Source organism: Urocitellus parryii, chromosome 3 (genome assembly GCF_045843805.1).
Source record: "Urocitellus parryii isolate mUroPar1 chromosome 3, mUroPar1.hap1, whole genome shotgun sequence".
In the NCBI taxonomy this organism is placed as follows: Eukaryota; Metazoa; Chordata; class Mammalia; order Rodentia; family Sciuridae; genus Urocitellus; species Urocitellus parryii.
In genome coordinates this window covers 97,297,096-97,306,968 of record NC_135533.1, presented here as the reverse complement: position 1 = coordinate 97,306,968, position 9,873 = coordinate 97,297,096, and positions in this window count along the sequence as shown.

Below are 9,873 nucleotides of genomic sequence, written 5' to 3'. Positions count from 1 at the left end.
GGGAAGGCAAAGGAAGTATTTGGGGCACCTAGAAAAGGGAATAAAACAAAGTGGACAAGAGGAGGGTGGGAGAGTCATTTAACTGCAGGGACACTGGGACACCAGAACTTTGTTAAGGTCTCCAACATTTTCATCATGACTGGATTTGTCTCCATGTAGTTTCAGAATATGTGACATGAACATGTGCAGATACAATTTAATGTGATGAGTCTATTCTGGAAATATAAACCCAAAGATGACTTTTATGTAATATGAAGTAAATTCTCAAATATCTAATAACTCTGCCAGGCTTTTATATTTCTAAAAGCAAAAAAAAAAAAAAAATCTTAAAAGTCTAGTCTCTTTACGATTTGTCAACTCTTGGTGTGTACAAGTTAAGAGCCAAAAATAAAAAATTCTAAGTTTCTCTCACAGTGAAGTAAATTCCCTAGAGAAGTTGCTGTCATATTGGTTTTGAAAGTTTGGACTATGTGGTTTTTGAATAAGAGCTATGTTTGAATTTTTTTTAAAAAAAGGAAAGGTTTACATCTTGAGAAAAACTTTACTAACACACATTCCCCTCTCACTAACTACACATTAATGCCCTGAGGTAAATTACTTTTTAAAAATACAAAAAAAAAAATATGTCAAACTTACATTCCCACTGGCTGAGTCTAGAAAATACTTATCAAAGTGTTTATAACTCATTTGGTAATGATTTGGGGGAATATATCCAATGATGAGCCTTGAAATCACATGTAATTTCCAGTAAACACACACAGACATAGACATTTGGGTATAACATGAAAGATTTTTAGGAAGCTCTTTCCAAATTGTTTATTACGTTTCAACTAAAGATCATTTAATGTTTTGATTACAGGCCATATTTCAGAAGAAACTGTTCGTCTGAGCGGATTTATCATCTAAAGGAAGCTTCAAGTGGTTTGAATTGATAATACACAAAAGGATGATCGTCCCTCAAACAAACAAACAAAAAAAAAACCTTAAGTAGACCTCAGCTTTAAAGCTTTTGAACCTTGTGCAGTCTCTAAGGGGAAAAAAAAAAGGAAAAGAAAACCCATGGGAACAATGAAAAACAGAAAAACCTTTATAAATTCTAGGGAAGGGTATTGGTGAAAAAAGAAATGGCTGATTCCAGGGGAAATTAAAATGCTGATGATATGGAATTCTGGAGTGGCACCAGATCCAGGGCCCCTCCAGGAGAAGCAGTGCCCAGAGAGAGGGAACTCTGGCACTAGGCAGCATCTGTCAAGGGTGGCAGGCCATACTCACTCAATAGGGTGATTCACTGACCCACCTCAAAGGGCTTGAACCATCTCCACCTAACAACTCTGCCTTCCATGGGCCTGAGCCCTTGTGGAATTTGGGGATAGCCTTCTGATTTATGGAGGAGAAATTTTCTTTCCTTCTAAAGTATAACCTCAGGCTTCTAGAAGGAGAGAAGCCAAAGTAAACATTTTTATACACAGACTTTTAAGTCATGGGTGGTATTAGCACCTTGGTTATATCTTCAACATGGTATAGACACATAATCCCCTTTCCTTTAATGTGTTAAATGGTCTTTTTAGAAACTTCAACCTGTCCAGCCTGTATATTTCCTAGTGTGATCCTTCTGCTTTTTCTGTGGAATAAATTGACAGACAGCTTCTAAGAGTGTGGATTTAAATGTTTAAGAGTGTGAGTTCTAGAGTCAGACTTCACAGGGACAAATGAGATCTCCAGTATGTATGTGCTCTATGACCGAAGGGAGGTTATTTGAATCCTCTAAATTCACTTTGCCCATTTGATAGGTAAGGATGAAGACAGGGCCAACTTTACGAAGTATAACTGTAAAAGAGGATTAAGATAATATTTGTAAAGTATGATATTCTCTTGCCTAAAGATATTGTGGCTATAAAGAATGACAACAACCAAAACACTTCAATGTGGTTAAAGAAAATAAGTTAATGTGTGTTGCACCAAAGTTGGAATCCAGAAGAGCAGAATTCCAGCACAAGATGATTGACAACTCAAGGGATTGCCAAAGCCCCTAGTTGACTCTCTCTTCTGTATGCTATTCTCTGTACTGATTTTATCCCAAAGCTACTTCCTCTCTGGGTCTCTTATGACCACCCCTGGACAACATTGTGGCTTCATGAGGCATTGATTCTTGCTCATATTCAGTAAGAAAGGGCAAAGCAGACTTTTCCAGAAGCCTTCTCTCATTCCTCAGATCAGAATTGGGTCACATGTCCATTTTAAAATAATCACTGCAATGAGAAAAGAACCACCAGTGATTGTCACAGACTCATCTTTGGAGGAGAAATGATATGGAAAAAGACAATTTAAGTACTCCCAAAGGCTAGCTCTTATTAACATTTTCCACCATTCTGATGCCTTTATGGACTTGAAAGTTTTGCTAAAGATGCAACTGGTAGTACTTCCAAGTCTTGAAATGGGAAGTAATTTTATCTGTGTGTGTGTTATGTGTGTCACTTCAGATTTCTTTCTAGTAGATATCTGAAGTGGTGCTTATGAGTGATATTTCAGGCTCTTTGTTGGGAGAGGAAGGAAAATTTATAGGCTATAGGAACTGGCGTAGGGCAAAAGGTATGGCTTCATCAAATGCCACAAGTACAAGTCAAGAACACATTGCTGCTCCTTATACACTCTGTTTCTGCCCCCTTTTAAATGTTAGACAACATGGAAACTCTCAGAAGTCCTCAAGAGTTCTAGACTAAAACCAGAAGTGCATTTTCAGCGGTAAAGAGTAAGTTTGAAATAATACCTGGTCTTCGGTATTTCTGAGAGGGAATTTTGTCAATAGTCCAATTTGAGAATTATTTACAGAGCACTAACTCATTTTCTCTTTTGTGCTGGATGCTAAGCAGAATACAAAAGCAATGTAAGACACAAACTCTACCCTTGAGAAATGTCCAGTCTATCTCTGAAAATAAAACATGTGAACAGTAATGTGTTAAATAGTAGAACAAGACAATCTAGAATTCAGAGCTCAAGGAAATTGCTACAGCCATTTTAATTGGCCATGACTAAACTGACCAGGGAGAATCCCATAATTAACTGCATGCTGTTTTGCAGATTGACATATGGGCTCAGCCTAAATTTGTAATAGGGACTGATACTTTCCATGGAGCAGGCAGACAGATGGCCACAGAGTTTTTCAGACTTAACGTCAATTTCTCCCATGTGCTAACTGTAACCACTATCATGACCTTGTATAAATACATATTCTTCCAGAACAATTTAAATCCTAAAGCCTGATGAGGTGTAAGTTTCTAGAGCTCCAAAAGTGTGGTCATAACTTCTCAGGCTCCTGCTCCATCTTCTAACATAACCCTTGGGATTCACAGCTTGAATGTAACTGATTTGATCTAAGTGGTTCTGCACGCTTGGTCCTAGGGAATATATTACATAGGTACTATATTTTAAATTACAAATTCTTACATTTCCAAGTTATTGCTATAGGTTTAAACTCATTTGGAGCAGATAAGCCCGATGAAAATTTTAGGGTTCTGTTAACACCAACAGTTACTTAAATCTGAACATTGTCAGGCAAAAGGGAGCCTGATATAAAACTAGGAAAAGCTTATCTCTGGTTTATAAGCCATTTATAATATGGTTAAGCTCAGCAAAGATACATAAACAAGATTTATAAAGCAAAATACAAAGGTATCATCTGTGATTCAGGACCTTACTGTGTCATGGTCAGGTTATTGACTGTTGGCTCTTTTTACTGCATCCTTTTTTATTGCAATTTACTCAATACACAGCCACTGAAGCCATTTTCTCAAAGTACATCACTGGCTATGTCACTTCCTAGGTGGAAAATCTTCAATAGTAGTGTCATGGTGCCTTTAGGAAAATTCCTGCTTGACTACCAAACCCCCAGCTCTTCTCTGAAATCTGCTCCTTTCCAGTCTTCCAATCTATTGCCAATGCAAAGGTCCTCTTTCACTACTCAAATGCTCTCTTTAACTAACACTGTTTATTTAAGATCTCCATTTCCAAATATGCCAATGGCTTTCCTGCCTCCCCAGTTTGATCATCTCTGCATTTAATATTCTTCCTGTCTCCATTTATATAAAGCTCACTTCCCTTTGAAGATGAAGACTCATTTCCTACATAATTACTTTTTCTAAACACAGCAGATTACAGAATTGTTCCCATCTATGAACTCCAATATCACTGGCATTTCTCATGTAGTAGCATAATTATTATGCATCAAGTTTGTGTGTCTTGCTGCCCCAGCTCAATTTCAAGTTCCTTGTCCCAATGTTCTCTTTAGGTCCAAAGTCTAATAATAAATAAATAATAATAAATAATAAAATCTCCAACAAATGCTATTGGTGACAAAATTCCATCAGACTTAATTGTTGAGCAGAATAAAGAAGTGATCAGTTATAATCAGGATATACTGGGATGAATTATAAGACAGCTTACAAGATAGATGGCTTTTAGAACTGGGTTTGGAAGAAAGCACAGAAATGAGAGAAGGAATACAAGGAGAGAAACAAGGAGAGCATGGGTTAAAATGGTGACTGTGGACATGGAAAAGGATGTGGATGTGGATGGGTGGACCTGGAAGCCTAGCTGAGTCCTGATAGGGAGTAAAATCAACAAACTAGTACAAAATTCTGGTTCCCACATGCCCTTCCCATTGCATATCTTCTAGGTGTAACTTGCTTAGGTCTATAGAGTTGAAAATTAGGGCCAAGAAAAAGTCATCATCTAGGCTTAAATTCTATCTATGACCTTTAAACATTCTTTTTCCATTCAATTCTTTGAAATATCGTTTCCTTTGACGAGGTAATGTTTTCCAATGGGAAGCTTGTTGGTGAGTTGTTTGGTTCTCACTTTAACCTTGTCAGAACAATTGGACAGAATTGCAAATGTTGATTAATGCTTTGCACATGTATTTATTCTTTTTTTTTTCATGTCCTCATGTTTCCCTCCAAAGCTCTGTGTTGTAGAGAAGATCCTATCACTTCCAGATCTGCAGATTTTCAGGGGATTAGGGGACATTACTGGGTATGTGCTGATTAAGGCATCAGCTGAGTTCTGCTGAGGCTGCGACTGTGATCCAAGCAGCTGGCCCAAACTTGAGACCCCTCCCATGCTCAACACTTCAGCCTCAATCCACCTCAACTCTTCCCTGAAGCAGAATCTACAGGGTGTATACATCAAACAGACATGAAAAGTGGCCAAACGATACATGGGTCACCCTACTTTTTATATTGACTGTATAAACATTCTATCTTCCCTACAATTCTGTATTAACAGATACCTGGAAGAGGTACTGCTGATTCCTCAATCAAGGTCTCTCTCCTTTCAATGTCATTGTTTTAAACTGTCCTTTAGTTCTGTCTATACGTATAGCATTCTCTGTGCATTCACAGTATGACTTTCTATGGAAGAACCATAGATTGGAAGACCTCAAAAATAAGGATCTTAGAAATGATCTCATCAGAGTCCCTTAGTCTACAAAGTAGACTATGATTGAGAGGAGACTGTGGCCAAGCCAGTGTCACATGGACATATTACAGACCTCTGGCTATATTAAGGTCTAAGATCTTTCCTGAAATTTGATTTATGTCCTTATTGTAACTGAAAATGTGAAACAATTAATAAGAATCCTCAATTAAATATAATAGTTTCTTCTCTCCACTTCACAAACATATTCATTGTAAGAAATCAAAATAAGAATTTCCCAAGATGTCAAAGAACTCAAAACAAGAATTTCCATCAAACAAGCAGCTGTATTCTCAGTGTGGTGGTATGCACATTTATTGCCAGCGACTTGGGAGGCTAAGGCAGGAATATTGCAAGTTTGAGGCCAGCCTCAGCAATTTATCAAGACCCTTTCAGTGATATCTTGTCCCAAAATAAAAAAAATAAATAAATAAAAAGCACTCTGGATTCAACCTCCAGTACCAAAAGAAGGAGAAGGAGAAAGGGAAGAAGAGAAGGAGGAGGAGGAGGAGGAAGGAGGGAGGGGGAAAACAGGAAAAACACAGTAATAGGCTTATTTGTGAATTAATAATCTCTTCTTCTTAAAAGTAAATCATATAGGAAAAATGACATAAAAATGACCAGTCAAGCACCTACTTTCTCATCTCAGGGATTAGCTTCCTCTAAAATAGTATTTCTCAATTGCAGAACTATTGACACTTCAGGTTGAATAATTTCTTCTTGTGAGAGCTCTGCTATGAACTGTGGGATATTGATCAGCTTCCTTGGCCTCTGCTCACTAGATGCCAGTAGCAAACTTCCTTCCCCTTTACCTCCTCTGCCATACTTCTCCCAGTTACAAGAATCAAAAATATCTCCAAACACTGTTGACAGTCTCTTCAAGGTAAAAATCTGTTCCCCTCCCTCTGTGGAACCATGGGTCAAGAATACAACATAGACTTGTAGATTATTCTAAATGGCCCTTGCAGGAGATTTCATTGTGTTCCGCACCCCCACCACCAATTCTACCATACCGATTTAATTTCTGTCCATAGCTTTGCCAAATAACTTAATATACAGCAAGAAAAAACTCTCCTTATTCTTCAAAATATCTCCATACAAGGCTTGACAAAGAGTGGAGATGACTGAAGGATGTGAATATCAAAGATTGCATATACTTGGGACCACCAGAAAGGCTGCCTAATTGATAAACCACTTAGTAACCTGAACTGTTCCTAACCTAAAACCCTTCCCCTTCATAATTTCTGATCATAGAAGATATCCTCCATTCCATCTGAGCATGGGATTGCAGTTTCATCTGCCTCTGGTCAGAATGTTGATCCTAAGGTATAACATCCTCAAAATAATTTGACACACTCCATTCTGAGAAAGAATAGAATAGTAGGTCAATCCACTTTAGCAGAACTTTCAACAAAACAGGCTTTTGGTGGCTTTCAGTCAATAGAAAAAACATATTTTATAAACAATAGCGTACTATGATATTTTTCAGTCAGCCAATATTACATGACAATTATTCATCAAACCATTTGTCAAATATCCATTGAAATCTCCCTGAGTTAAATACTAAATTATGAATTGCTATATAATAAATCACCTCCAAGTTTACTGAGTTCAGACATCAATTTTTGTGTGTCAGAAATTTGGACAATTCAACTGGGCAATTGTGCATGGGATGGGACTATTTACTTAGTTGCATTTAACTGATTGCTGAAGAGGGCTGGAGATTTGGAAAAGCTTCAGTTGCCTGTCTAGCATATTGGTACTTACTTTAAGTGACCTATCTCTCCACCTGGCTAACTTGGGCTTTCTAAAGAGGATGGTCAGACTTCTAGCATGGTGGTGATATCTGAGAACAAAACAGGAAGAAGGCAAGCTTTTAAAGTTTTGTCCTCAAGTTGGCACATGGTTTTAAAAATAGAGAAAGAAGATATATGATAGATAGATAGATAGATAGATAGATAGATAAATATAGATTTGTGTGTTATGTGTGACTGGACATGTTTCCTCCCTGGTCTGCTCAGAGGGGCTAGTAGCAATTACTATATGATATGTATATATCATATGATATGTAATCATAGATATGATTAAGTCAGGGATTTTTTGATGGGAGATTATTTTGGATTGGGTGGGTGGGCCTGAAATGAAACCACAAGTTTCTTTACAAGAGAGAGACAGATAGAGATTCCACAGCACACAAAAGATCATGTAATAGAAGACAAGGGAAGCAGAGTTCCAGAGAGAAGATGCCACATAGCTGGCTTTGAAGATGGAAAAACGATGAGACAAGGAATTGAAAGAATGCAGCTCAAGATGCTAAAAAAATGTGAGGATGGGAATTCTCAGAGCCTGGACATGGAGCACGGCACTACTGACACCTTTATTTCAGTTCAGTGGTACTGACTTTGGACCTCTGGTCTCTAAAACTGTCAGAGAATGGAATTGTATGTTTTAAGCCATCATGTTTGTGATAATTGTTCCAGGGTCCAAAGGAAACTAATACAGTATATCTACTTAATACAGATATTTTGTATAATACAAAATCTCTACTTATAATTGTTTTTTTGTACCATGGATTGAACTTAGGGGTACTCAACCACTGAACCACACCCCCAGCCCTATTTTGTATTTTATTTAGAGACAGGGTCTCATTTAGTTGCTTAGCACCTCAATTTTGCTGAGACTGGCTTTGAACTCACGATCCTCCTGCTTCAGCCAAACTAAAAGCAAAACCCAGCAACTTTACAGGGGAGGGATGTGGAATGCTGACAATATAATCCCAACCAAATGATTAAAGTTAATATCACTAGAAATACAATATACCAAAACAGTATGTTAGAATATACTAAGAAGTTCTAAAAATCACCTCTGAATTTCTTAGCAAAGATGTATAACCTTGATCTAATAATGAGAGAGCACATTTCTCAGAAAACCAAACTGAGAGACATTCTTCAAAATAACTGCATGAGCTGGGTGAGGTGGTGTATAACTATAATCCCAGTGACTCAGGAGGCTGAGGCAAGAGAATCACAAGTTCAAAGCCAGCCTCAACAACTTAGCAAGGGCCCTGTGCAATTTAGTGAAACCCTTCTCAAAATAAATAAATAAATAAATAAATAGACAAACAAATAAATAAATAAAATGAGCTGGAGATGTGGCTCAGTTAGTTGTTAAGCACCCCCAGGTTCAATCATTGGTACCAAAAAAAATTAAAAAGCACAATATCCTTCAAAAGTGTCAGGACCATAAAACAACGAAAGATAGGGGACTTGACCCAGATTGGAGCAGACTAAAGAATAATTACAGTTAAATGCAATGTGGAATTCTAGATGGATCCTGAAACAGAAGGATATTAATGGGTCAGTTAATTCTCTATTGGTGCCTAACAGATTTTTCTAAGCATAGAGACTTAAAATATCCATTTATTAATTAGCTCCCAGTTCTCAAGGTAAGAAGTTCGGGAGGGTGTGACCTGGTTCTCTACTGAAGGCATCCCTAGATTAAAATCAAGATGTTTGCTTGTTTGAGTTCTTGAGGCTCTGGAAATAAATCTACTACCAAACTCATTAGGGTTATTGGAAGAATTCAGCTCCTTGCTGTTGTCACCCTGAGGCCCTGTTCGCTCACTGGCTGTCAGCTGGAGGCCTCCCTCAGCTCTGATGCCACTTGAATCTCTTGCCATGTGACTCCTTCCAGTACTGGAGACTCTATGTATCAAATCCTCCTTGTGCTTCAAATCTGTAGCCTAAATGTCTTTGACTTCTAGACCCATATTTAAAGTACACATTTGATTAGGTCAGGCCCACCCAGATGAGATCCCTGTCTGAAGGTCAACTGATTTTAGACCTTAACTTTATTTATAAAATCTTTCTATAGCAGCACTTAGATTAGTGTTTCATTGTATGACTGCAAGACTATACATCAGGATCTGGAATTTGGGGGACCACTTGAGAATTCTTCCTGCTGAAGTAAGACAACTGGTATACTTCTATTATTAATAGCATAAGTCAATGTTAATTTTCTGGCTCACATAATTATATCTTGGTTATATAAAATGTTAACAGTAGAGGAAAATAGATGAATAACATATGGGGAAATCTAGGTAGTATTTAAAAATTTCTTTTAAATCTAAAAGAAATGATCTGAAATTACTTTAAAACAATTAAAGCAAGTCACAAGATCATTTCATTCATATTCAAGGGGAGGAAAGACAAAGTGCATGAGAGGAAGAGAGAAGTTTGCATATAGTGAGGGAGGAAGTGATGGTGATCATCTCTGAAGGTACTACAGGCATTCTGAACAGTAAAGTAGCTCCTCTCTCAAAGAACTTGGAAATGGTGGGCAAGAGAATGTCTATTCGACAGATATTTATTGTGCCTCTCCCTTAGAACAGGCACAATGATAACC